General features: G+C 40.1%; 1 long non-coding RNA gene across 14 annotated transcripts in view; it reads left to right on the top strand.

The window, feature by feature from the left end:
- LOC131492027 (uncharacterized) overlaps positions 1-13,439 on the top strand; it is a 509,746-nt gene that overhangs the window by 366,345 nt on the left and 129,962 nt on the right. For 13 of the 14 annotated variants that reach the window (XR_009251796.1, XR_009251786.1, XR_009251789.1 and 10 more), the window contains one exon: positions 506-1,645. The exons of the other annotated variant lie outside the window; for it this stretch is intronic. This is a non-coding gene — a long non-coding RNA (uncharacterized LOC131492027). Of the gene's footprint in view, positions 1-505; positions 1,646-13,439 lie in introns of those variants that run through there. 14 annotated transcript variants of the gene reach the window in all.

Raw genomic sequence — 13,439 nt, forward strand, 5'->3', positions numbered from 1 at the left:
TGGGAGGTGGAAGAGATGGGCTTTATAGCTGTAAGTTCTACTTCATTAAGCACAAGGTATAGGCAGAAAATACTTATTACCAAACAGCCAATTTACTGTGCTCAATTTTTAATAGAGATAGAAAGTAAATAATCTATATGAGCAGAGATCTTTCATCAATATCTACATTAAGAAGTAGATATAGGGTATAATTCCACCATGGATACAAGTCTCCTTATTACCAGGTTTGCAATTCAATTACCTGAGGAGCCTAAAGTACCATTGATTATTCATTGGATTCTGGGATGGGCTGGCTACATAAGCATTCATTAATCCCTTCAGTGCCCCAGGGCACCCAGAATAGTTTCAGCTCCAAACAGGTCTCTAGTTCAAGAGTTTAGCCAAAGGAAAGATGCTTGGGTTGGGAAGTTTTCCCCCATATATAACATGTAGCACATCGTTTTGGATTCTGATTCAAGTTCCTGCTGTTATATCCTTGACCCTTTTTTATGCCCTTTTCCTGCAGAAATGTTTCCCTGCGGTTGTTTTCTCTTCTCACACTGTAGCCACATTTCCAGTACTAAAAGGAGATATACATTTGGAACCCAAGATCAGAGCACGAGTTTCAACAGACGTTATGGCAAGTGTTGCGACAATAGTACAGACATTGAAATCTGTATTGACCCAGAAATTGACTGACCTCCTTCTCAACCTCAGCAGGACCAGAGAGAAACCCTCGAACATCCTCTTTTCTCCTCTATGCAACGATGGCCTCTCTCCTCCAAGTACCATCACCCTCACGAGTCCTCAAACCTGGCCACACGTTTAGTCACCCAGGGAGCTTTTAACGAATACAATTCCCTGGGCTCCATCCCAGACCTCTGGGACTAGGGCCCAGGCTGGATATTTTAAAAGGCTCCATAATTAATTCTAATGTGTACCTAAATTTTAATACCACAGTCCTAGACCAAGCCAGATGCCAGTAAATAAGCCTAGATTCCTCCTTCTTCCCATCAGGAAGAATCTAATTGGTCAACTAAAACACAAATCTGCCTTCTAAATTGTTCTCCTCCAACTTCTCTATGATTGACTTAGAATTTTCCTTGCTGTGACCTTGTAGTAGTTTTTCTTTCCTCTCATATTCTCTTTTCCCATTATGGTGCATTGTTCTTGCTGCGATGGGGTGATCTTTGTAGTTTTGCCAGCCATCACTTTTCTTAAAATTCTTCGGTGACTCATCAGAACTTTAGGACACAGTGATGTGGACTCTTTATTTTCTGATCACTACCTGCTATCTAGCTTCATGTTTTGTCACCCTCCTCCCCACCCCCATACTCTCCATAAAACCAAATGACTTTCTTGTGCTCTCATGTCTTTGCCTCTGACTGTCCATCTTCCAGTTCTGCTCTTAAGCTGACAACTGCATTTTGTCAAACTGAGATAAAGTCCTCTCTCTCTGCACATGCTCTCTTTGCCATCATACCCTGTGCCTAACTACATTATGCCACTGACATACCAAGTTGACACAAAAGTCCTACACTGACTGGAGCCTGTTGATCTTGCTCAGACCCATACTTAAATGTGTGCCCTGCACATAGTAAGTGCTTGATAAGTCAATGTCAAATGCATGGAGAATCGAATAAATGAATGAACACATTAAATCATAGCCTGTTATCCCTGGAATCATTTTCATTGAGGCTTCTTCCATGTCAGTGCATAGTTATCTGAAAATATGTTGTTGAAGAAATGGTAACGTCAAGATGGCAAAAGCTTTCTGAGTATAGCTTTTGGGAGGATGTTAATGATGATATTTATTTGAGCCAAGGTTAAATTGCATACACAGGTCATCTACCTTTTTGCATGATTCTCATAAAGAAGGGGGGGAATAAACAGGTTTTATGGCTATAATTTTCCACTGTAAAAAATATATTAGCTATCTAATAGAGAGGAACCTGTAGCCAGTTTTGGCACAAATGACTCTTGGGGTGACAATGGCTTTACTACCAGACCTTGGCCCTGTTCTAGGTAGTTGTCACATAAGGAAGCTGGCTTTTCTGTAACCTTGAATTTTGATGGTGTGTAACACCATAGGTTGGTAAATGGACAATCTCCATAGTTCCTTGGAATGTAAAGGTTCTTTGAATTAGTTGACATATACTACTGGGTAAGTAATATAAATATTCTGCCTAGGTCTCTTGCTCTAGGGAATGAATCTGTGCAAGTGGTTTTTCTTTTGGCCATCTCTGTCTGTTTAATCTGACAGAGAACTCCCTCCACACATTCCTTTGCCCCTGCCAACAGAGCAGAAGCTTCACCTTGACACGGTGTGGCGATACGATTTGCATTTCTGGAAGTTACAGAATATTTGAATAATAGGATCATCATTGTCAGATGCCTGGTTTAGCATTTGCCAACAGGAAGCCTGACTCAAGTTTCCATTTTAAGGAGATTTACTTACTCCTTAAAATAAGTGCTTCTAGAATTGTCTGGATGACGTAGGTGTCAATATTTGATAGGAAGCAGCTCAGGATAGGAAATATTACTAAAGAAAATGTGGTGTCATTCTCCCTAGATTTTTTTGTTTCAAGTAAATGTTTTTTAGGCTTACATAGAGCCCTGTTAGGGCCAAATGGTTAACCTTGAGAACCCCATAGAATCACTTACCATCTTAGGGAAAACAAATCTCTCTTTTCTTGGGAGAGGGAAAGGTATATCATTACTCTGTATGGCTTCCAAATGCTGGACCTGTCCTTTTCACTTTTCAGACTGTGGTCTGTAAAAATAATAGAAACATAGATTTGGAAGGGAGAGGAGGCCTTTGGGGCTAATCATTCCCACCATTCAGGAACCATTTCCTCAACCACTTGGGCAGGGAACTACAATGCCTCATCGTGAACCTTTTCAGTTAGAAGGAACTCATACTCACTGTTCTGGAGTTCACACACATTACTGTTGCTCACCTTTATGTATTAGAAGATTCTTTCTTGTAGGGATGCCTGGGTGGCTCAGTTGGTTAAGCATCTGAGTCTTGATTTTGGCTCAGGTCATGATCTCATGGTTTGTGAGTTCAAGCCCCACGTTGAGGCTTGTGTGGGCACTGCAGGGCCTGCTTGGGATTCTCTCTCTCCCTGTCTCTCTGCCTCTCTCTCTCATTCTCTTTCTCTCTCTCTCTCTCTCCCCAAAACAAATAAACTTAAAAAAAGGAAAATTATTTCTTGTACTAAGGTGACAATGGAAAAATCTAAATACCTCAGCCCATTCTGGGATTGCTTGTGGCCATATAGCCAGATGAGAACCTGAGGTGAGTGTGTAGGTTACCTGCAAAAGCATGGCTCCTCCCCCATAGTCCAGAGTTTCCTGGAGCAGGAAAGGAGGTGAGTCTTAACAGAGGTGAGTCTTAACATGAAGGGGTTAAACGGCTTCCTCCTCTCTCCAAGGCCAAAGAGGAAATTTGGCCCGGATCCCGAAGTGTGGAGACAGTAAGAGACTTTCCTATGGCAAAAGGTGAGGCTCCTCTGGCCATGTGGTGGCCACATTCATCTTCCAAATAAACAGACACAGAAAATGCCAATAAAAAGGGCACTGACAATGAAACTATGACGTTAGCTCCACCTACGTCGGGGATCCTTCAAGGTCCTGGTTTACCTCACTCTCTGCTGGAGTTCAGACCCTAGTGTTCTAGGTGCTGTTGCAGAGAAGCTGGGGAGTGAAGCTGGTTGAGTACTTTCTAATAGGGCCATGAATACTGAAGCTTCTTAGCTACTGTGATCTAAGGCATTTTTTCTTCTTCTTTATATCATCAGTGAGGTATTGGCAGCTTCTGAGCTTTATTATTTCTTTTTTTTTAAATGTTTATTTAGGGGCGCCTGGGTGGCGCAGTCGGTTAAGCGTCCGACTTCAGCCAGGTCACGATCTCGCGGTCCGTGAGTTCGAGCCCCGCGTCAGGCTCTGGGCTGATGGCTTGGAGCCTGGAGCCTGTTTCCGATTCTGTGTCTCCCTCTCTCTCTGTCCCTCCCCCGTTCATGCTCTGTCTCTCTGTGTCCCAAAAATAAATAAAAAACGTTGAAAAAAAATGTTTATTTATTTTTGAAGGAGAGAGAGACAGAGTGTGAGTGGATGAGGGGCAGAGAGAGAGGGAGACACAGAATCAGAAATGGACTCCAGGCTCTGAGCTGCCAGCACAGAGCCCGACGCAGGGCTTGAACTCATGAGCTGTGAGATCATGACTTGAGCTGAAGTCAGATGCTTAACCAGTTGAGCCACCTACGCGTCCCTGGGCTTTTTTGTTTCTAATAATTCTTGGTTTGAGAAAACCCTTCCCCCCAAATTTGTATAATTACATTATTCAGTACATTTCCAAAACAAAACAAAACTCCTTGAGTATACAAAAGCCTTGCCCAGGCTTTTTGATAACACGGCTGAAATAATCTATCTTTGTTAAAACACAAAACCATTGTTTTCCTCTGAAAAGCTGCTAGAGTTTTATTTTGGCATCTGGGCATCTAGTGGCTGATCTGAAAAATGCATCTAGAGGCTTTCAAAAGAAAATGAATGAATGCTTCAAACCTGGAGGAAAATTTCTCAAACGTGTTAGGAAAGAGGGACCAATAAAGGACAGTTCCTCTTGTTAAAAAGAGAAGGCAATTGGGACACACAATAAACATGGCCAGGTTTATAGTTGCATTTATGACACGAACCTCAGCAAGCTTTGAGTGTGCGGTGAATAGGCAGGGTGATGCACCGGGCATGTCTATACTCTGTGAAGCAGAGCAAACACTCAAGCAAACACACAGGCCTATCACCTCTGCTCCCAAACAGAATTGATGTCACAGATGGAAGAACTGTTTGGAGATTTCCACCCCATTCCACTGATTGCTTACCCATAATAAAACTTCTCTGCCAGTGGCTGCAGCCTGGGCTTGGTTCTGGAAAAGCAAGAAAAAGATCAACAGTTTGCCTGGGAAAGGATGATGAGGTTCTGAACTGACCAGAACCACTCATTCATCACTCTTCGCCTTAAGTCAGCAGCATGATTTTCCCTAAGCCGAAAGGCAAAGAAATATAATAGTGAGAGTTTAGAGTTCTTACAGTTGGGATGAGATTATAAAGGTTATGTTCATTTCAGGTTCCCAGCCTCTGGGATGTGACAGCATTGAAGAAGGATTCTCTCGTTTTCCTTTCTGGAAGTAGGGGCAGTGCTTTGATCAAACAGGCATCCTGACAATGCTAAATAGAATTGGTAGATTTGGTGTTTTATGTGAACTGACAACACTTGAGGAAAAGCAAGAGAAAACCCGAGGTGCTTGGTAATTAAAATTATATTTTTCCTTTTCTTTGTCCAGTCTTAAAATATGGAATGTTTAACATTCTTAAATATAGTCCTTAAGATCACAGTGTTGCCCCTGATTAACCTTTTATCCTCCCAAAAGGCTGGAGCAGTAGAACCAGACCCCAGCCCACACCCGAAATACGTGAGGATGGACGGGCACGGACTGTTGAGTGCACACGTTCGTGGGTTTGTTTCACTTGCATTTGCTGTACAGGGTCGCTGGTGACACTAGTGAGAAATAATTTATTGGGTGATTCTGGGAGAAATTTCGGCCTTGTGTTGACTACATCAGAATATATCAATTTGGGGGCAAATATGATTTATTAATTTAACAAAAATTTCTTGCATGACTGTGATATGGCAAACAATGAGCTAGGTATTGGCCACAATGTTGGATGTTAACAGAATTGTGTTTTACAAGGGCAAAATTGAGGAAATAGATATTCCATTGGAATAATGGGATGGATTTAAAAATTAACATTATTTTATACGTGGCAAGATAGGGGTTTTTGATTTTTTTTTTTTTGATATGGATATTCAGTGTTCTTACGGCTTTTTTGTTTGCTGCATTTAGCCCTAGTCTAAAGAGAGGACACCTTATCTGGGATGCAATACAACCTTTTTCTCCCAGAGAGTGAAAATCAGGCGGTTCCTTTTTATATAGTTTTTAAAGACTATGAGTCTTCTTATCCTGGAGGAATGTGGAACTAGTTTTTCCCATGACTTTAATGTTACTTTAATTTTAGTTTTTAAATTATTTTCCTGCAGGAAAATTGACCTTGTGTACTTCTGTTCAGCTTTATGAATTTTAACCACCACCACAATCAGGATACAGAACTGTTTCATCACCTCCATACCTCCAACCATGTTTTTTTCTCTGGTTTGTCTGAAGAATCTTTGCAAGGGTTGCTGTTTGATTCTCAGTAACTAAACCTCATCAAACATTCAGTCTTCATGTGAGAGGGGACTTCACTCTGCCAGCACCCAGGGTGGAGGTCAGTAGATTGCTTGACCGTATGAGTGGGACTTTCTTCCTTCCTTCTACGCCAAGCACTCCAAAGGTTGACACCTAGGGATCACTAATCATGACTCATGATTACTAACCATGACTTATCACCTTGCAGCACCCTCAGTGCCTCCCAAGAGCACTGGAAAACTGTCAGGTCAGAAGGAACCAGAAACATCTGGTGAGATGGTGATCGTCTTGGTGATGTTGGAAGCTGAGGGAATTGGGGAAAATCTTTTACCAGGAAATATGGGGTTTGAAGTGAGGGCCTGGAGCTTGTATAGTGGGCAGTGGATACCACCATTCAAATTACAACATATATTTACTTTAGAAAATGAGATGATTCCAACCAAAGATTTTTAAAATCTCCGGCAGTTCCATTACCAAGGAATAACTATTATTTATGCGTTGCTGCCATTCTTTTTACATATACGATTACATGTGACTGAATAGCTAAATATCACCAAATATAAAACAACTCTGACTTTCTCAGTGGCGGATTAAAGTTTTTGGCAAACTTGATTATTTAAGGGATATGGTGTAAACAATCAATGTCTAGTGGTGATGTTTAATTTATAATTTAGCTTATATACATGTTTAACTTTTGTAAACTAACATACTAATTAAGGAAAATTACTTTTTTAAAACACATATTTCATAAAACAGTTTAATTGAACTGTTGTCTCAATCAGGTTTGGCTGCTGCTTTAACAAATTACTGAAGACGGGATGGTTTAGACAAGAAACATTTACTTTCTTGTATTTCTGGAGTCTGGGAAGTCCAAGATCAAAGTGCTTGCCAATTCTTCCTGGTTTGTAGATGATCTTCTCCTTGTATCCTCACAGAGCAGGGAGAGAGAGAAAGGAAACGATAAGAATACAGGCTTTAATCCCATTATGAGGACACCACCCTTTTGACCTAATTACCTCCTAAAGGCCTCATCTCCAAATACTATCACACTGGAGATTTAGAGTTTTAACATATAAAAATTTCCCCAAATGTTATTGAGATGTAATTGACACACAACTTTATGTAAGTTTAAGATGTGTGTTGTGTTGATTTGGTACATTTACAATTGGAAAATGATTACCACAATGGTATTAGCTACCACCTTTACCACGTCACATATTTTCTTAAATTTATTTTTTATTTTTATGGGAAGAATTTATTTTTTATGGTAAGAATCTTTAAGGTCTACACTCTTAAAAAAAAGATCTTTCTTTTTCTGAACAGTGAAGGAAACGATCAGTAAAACTAAAAGGCAACCTACTGAATGGGAGAAGGTATTCACAAATGACATATATGATAAAGGGTTAGTATCCAAAGTGTATAAAGAACTAATACAACTCAACACCCAAAAAAACAATGGAATGAAAAGAAGGGCAGACGAATGAACAGGCATTTCCCCAAAGAAGACATCCATATGGTCAGAAGACACATGAAAAAGTGCTCAACATCTCTCATCTTCAGGGAAATGCAAATCAAAAGTACAATGAAGTATCACCTCACACCTGTCAGAATGGCTAAAATAAAAAAACACAAGAATCAGCAAGTGTTGAGGATATGGAGAAAAAGGAACCCTTGTTCACTGTTGGTAGGAATATAAACTGTGCAGCCACTGTGGAAAACACTATGGAGGTTCCTCAGAAATTAAAAATAGAACTACTCTACAATCCAGGAATGTCACTACTGTGTGGTTTTACCCAAAGAATACAAGAACACTAATTTGAAGGGATACATGCACCCCTATGTTTATAGCAGCATTATTTACAATAGCTAAGATGTGGAAGCAGCTCAAGTGTCTGTCAATTGATGAATGGATAAAGAAGTGATATATTACACACACACACACACACACACACACACACACACGAATATTACTCAGCCTTAAAAAAGAATGAAATCTTGCCATTTGCAACAACATGGATGGAACTAGAGAGTATTAATGCTAAATTGATCAGAGAAGGACAAATACCACATGATCTCACTCATATGTGGAATTTAAGAAACAAAAACAAATGAGCAAAGGAAAAAAAAGAGATAGAAACCAAGAAACAGACTTAGCTATAGAAAACAAACTGATGGTTACCAGAGGGGAGGTGGGAGGGGGGATGTGTGAAATAGGTGATGGGGATCAAAGAGTACACTTATGATGAACAAACAACTACTCTCTTAGCAACCTTCAGATATATGATACAATATTACTAGCTATGATCATTATGCTGTACATTTAGATCCCCAAATTTGTTAACCTTATATTATTAGCTATAGTCATTATGTGGTACATTAGATCCCCAGATTTGTTAATCTTATAACTGGAAGTTTGTTCCCTTTGGCCAAATGTGGTATGCATGTATGTGTGCGTGTGTGTGTGTGTGTGTGTGTGTGTGTGTGTGTGTGTGTGTGTGTAAAATGGAATATTACTGAGCCGTGAGAAAGAAGGAATTCTTGCCATTTGTGACAACTTGGATGGACCTTAAAGGAATTATGTTAAGTGAATAAGCTAGACACAGAAGGGCAGATACTGTATGATATCCCTTAAATGTGGGATCTAAAAGAAAAAAAACTGAAATATAAATTTCAAAACTTTTAAAAATATATAAATTTTGTCACATTTAGCCCATAGCAACTATCACTGGAATTTTCATTTCTAGATCCACTTTTTCTATTACCTAACATAATTTCTGGGTGACATAATTTTGCTTTCTAAGTAGTTTTAGATGTAGGACTTGGTGCAATTCTGTCAGATAACATCATTGAAAATTTATCCTAAGTACGTGTACCTATTTAAGTAATATTAAAGTAGCCATCCTGTCCCCACTTACCCTATAGGTATATGTTTGTGATTTATACAATATAATCTTATATAAAATATAACTTGATTCTAGTTTTTTAATTCATATTTTAAAATAAAATGTTTATTCTGTTAATTTCTAGTATGGTAAAATGCAAAAATGGCTACAGATTCTTTCTATCCATGAATTTACTCAATTTTTCAATGTAATTTTGTAGCTCCTTCCTGAAGAAGTAGGATTTACTTTTCTATACTTTTAGTCTGGACTCTGCTACGTGACTTGTTTTGGCCAAGGTATCATTAGCAAATTTGTAACAGACACTTGAAATTGGGGTTTGCTTTCTTACTGCTCTTTGGAGCCCTGTAAACATGTAAACAGGCCTAGGGTAGCACGCTGGTCGAGGGGTGACACAGGGCCACTTGCCTCTACTGACCCAACTGATAGCCAGTCAACTGCCAAATACATGTATAAGGCCATCCACTACCCGCTGACCACAGACATGTGAATGAGCCCACCTGACAGCATATGGAACAGAGATAAATCGTTCCATCTAAGCTAAATTGTTACCTTACAGAATCTTGAGCAAGTAAAATGGTTCCTTTTTTAAGCTTCTGACATTTATAGTTGTTTGTTATGCTGTAAAAACGAACAGATTTATCAAATTTAGACATTGTTTATTGACTTCCTTTTTTTTTTTTTTTTTTTTTTTTTTTTTTAAAAATTTTTTTTTTCAACTTTTTTTTTATTTATTTATTTTTGGGACAGAGAGACAGAGCATGAACGGGGGAGGGGCAGAGAGAGAGGGAGACACAGAATCGGAAACAGGCTCCAGGCTCCGAGCCATCAGCCCAGAGCCCGACGCGGGGCTCGAACTCACGGACCGCGAGATCGTGACCTGGCTGAAGTCGGACGCTTAACCGACTGCGCCACCCAGGCGCCCCCATTGACTTCCTTTTATGGTAATGAGGATTTGGCTCTTTTATACTTTGATCTCTCCTACAACCTCACCTCCCCACTCTCCTCTCAAAGTATTTATATCACATATCTTAGTTAATCCGAAATCAGTGATCATCCTTCTAAGACTTTCAAATATTGTTTACACTAGAATTAAACAGTCTATCACAACAATGCTTCCTTTTGAATTTTTTTCCTGGGGATAATTAATGTCTGTCTTTTTAAACTTTACTTAGCTTTCTATGGGCCTTTTCTTTTTTCAGAATTCTTCTTCAGATCTGTTGACACCCAGTGAATATTCTTTTATCAGTGATCAAACATACAAGATAATTATCATTTCAGTTGGGGCTTCTTTCTGGGGTCCCCTGCCCTCTTGCTTTTGTCTGGTCTGGTTGCTCTACAGGCTGGCAACACGGCTGACACCTCCCCACTCTTCAGTGTTGGATACTTTGATTCTTGGATTCCTGTGTCTGTCTCTTCTTTGGTCATCTTCATCCAACCCCTTCAAGTACTTTCTGGTTGACCTTGAGCAGGTCACCTGACTTTTCTCATGCTCAGTTTCCTTACCAGTGAAGTGAGAACAATGCCTTCCATGCTTTGTCTCATAACATTGTCATGAAGAGCAATGAGATAATGTCGATGGTCGTACTTTGTTTACTGAATATTACAATATATGAGAGAATTAGAAGCCTTGATCAGAAGTGAGAAGCTCTTCTACTGGATCCAGATGTGGCCTTCTGCTTGGAATCTCTTTGGAGCCCAAGTCTGACTTCTGGGTGAGGGACAGTGCAGCAGAGTGCCAGGGGAACCAAAGTGAATCTGGAGATCTGAATCTTCATCTTGGATCTACCACTAATTCAGTTGTGTGGACTTCAGGTGAGCAACGAAGCCCCTCTGGGGCTCAGATTTGCTACTCTGTAAAGGGATATGAAGGGGGCCTCTATCTGTCTTCCAGCATTAAAATTCTTCTATGAGGTCAGCCACCTCTAATTCAGAAGAAGGCACTGTGTATTTTAGACTGAATATACAATACAGCTTTTTGCCATGGTGGAGAGACGGTTAAGTGAATCTGTGACAACAAAGTCAAGTAACACTCAGTAATGGAACTCTCTGATTTCATTTTCTTCCCACATCCTCGGAAATGCTGTCCCTTCTGAACAGGACGGCGGGCCTGCATTGTCACTCCTTGCTTGGCTGCCTCTTGGAAGTGATGTCCAGACACGTTGGCCTCTAGACAGTGAGTTTCCCCGTGTGCTGGAGTTTGGGGCCACCTGCGGCATGTCTGCTCACCTCATCCCACCACTGCACTCACTAGAGCAGAGAAGATTAACTTCCTGAAAATGAAAAGGACAGAGAGAAGACGAGCTGCTTATCAAATATGCACATTTCAGATGGAACTTCACACTCAGTAGAAAGATGTTAGATTGCTGTTAGCTCTCTGGAGCGCTCCTGACAATGTGTTATCAGGTCATGTTTGCATGACAGAGGCAGCCCAAGCAGGAAACATTAAGTCATATGACTTCTAAGACGGAATCAATCAAGTGAGCAGTACAGCTCCTGAAAACTAATTTCACCTTCATAAGGTCTGGTTATCTGTGCGGCAGACATGAGGTTTGTCAGCCCCATTTCAGTCTGACCAGGTTCAGCACTGCATCAAGAATTTTAATGAACCGACACTGTAATATGTATGAAAGATGACACTGAGATGAATTCATGAAAAGCCAAGTCCCCATGAAATATGAACAATTACTTGCAGGCTCCTCTGCCTACTTAGCTCATTTGAAATGTCCATTTCAAAGGCCTTTGTCTTTCTGTGGTTCATTTGCAAGTTTGTGCACAGATTTTCATCATATTTAACCAGTTTAAAAATCAAAGAAGCTACTCACAATCAAACAGTTCAGTGAGCTCTGCTTTGATGGGGGCAGAGCCAAGGCCAGCCGGAGTTTAAATCTTCATTTCGCTACAGATGCTCGGATTTCCTTGTGTGGGGAGGAAGAAACTGCAGCTCATGCTGAATCAGTCTTTGGCATCCAGAACAGCCCTGCAAAGGTCCTCATGTTTGGTCCTAGTTACATTGCATTCCGGTAGTACTGACATTTATTCGTTTTCAGCCTCAAAATAGCACTACCAGGGTGAAGTGAGCCTTATTTTGGAAACTTAAGATTTGTCAGTAGGTCCGTGTCGAAATTATAAATAGTGTTTTCTAGAAGATACTGACTTTGTTGTACATGGCATCCCAGTCTATTATCCAGATCCTGCACCCTCTTTATGAATCCCTTTGCTGCCCGGTTGTGCTTTTTACATGCTGATCTATATCACTGAGCGTGTTTCATATACTGTTAAGCACAATTCTTATCTTGTGCTCAGGGGTTATGGGCCCTGTATGACCATACCCATTTAGCCCACTTCTGCTATAGCTTCCTTCCCCCTTGGCAGACATTACTCCCCACTGTACAGACATGCTGTACTCCCCGAGCTGGAGGACAAGGTAAATCCCTTTCTTGTATCTTTCCCCCCTCTTTCTTTATCTTAAATATATTTCAAATATGCAGAAAATACGGAGATAATTTAAACATCATTCCTACCTAGCCTTACCATCCATGCAACTTCAACAGATTTCAATATTTTTTTCATACTTGACTCAGATCTTTTGTGGAAGCAAACAAAAAATATCCCCAACATGTATTTTCAATCTTTTCTTACCTCCCCCAATAATTACTGTCCCAAACCTGGGAAATAAAATTCCCATGCATGCTTTATTACAAGCAAAATATTTTTGTGTTTCATTAGACAATGTGTAGGACTGTTTTCACGTTACATAAGTGGCATCATACTGGATACATTCTTGTAATTTGACTTTTTTTTTTTTTTTTTTACCTGTTATACTTATTATAACATTGTTGCATTTAGCTTTATTTCATTCATCTTTATTATTGCATTGTATTCTATAATATGACTGTTCTTTAATTATTTTTTGAGGGGGTGGGGAAAAGGGAAAGGGGGAGAGAGAATCTTAAGCAGTCTCTACACTCAGCATGGAGCCTGATGTGGGGCTCCATCTCATGACCACAAGCTCATGACCTGAGCCAAAAGCAAGAGTTGAATGAATGCTTAACCAACTGAGCCACCTGGGTGCCTCATGTTCTTTAAATGTTTAAGCAATTCCTTTTTGAAGGGAAGTAGGAGGTGTTTTTTTTTTAATTTTAATATTTTAAAAGTTTTTTTAGTAATCTTTAAAATGTAATCTTTAGTAATTTTTAAAATGTGAGGCTCAAATTTACAACCCTGAGATCAAAAGTCACATGCTGGGGCGCCTGGGTGGCGCAGTCGGTTAAGCGTCCGACTTCAGCCAGGTCACGATCTCGCGGTCCGTGAG

This window comes from Neofelis nebulosa, chromosome 12, assembly GCF_028018385.1.
Source record: "Neofelis nebulosa isolate mNeoNeb1 chromosome 12, mNeoNeb1.pri, whole genome shotgun sequence".
Taxonomy (NCBI): Eukaryota; Metazoa; Chordata; class Mammalia; order Carnivora; family Felidae; genus Neofelis; species Neofelis nebulosa.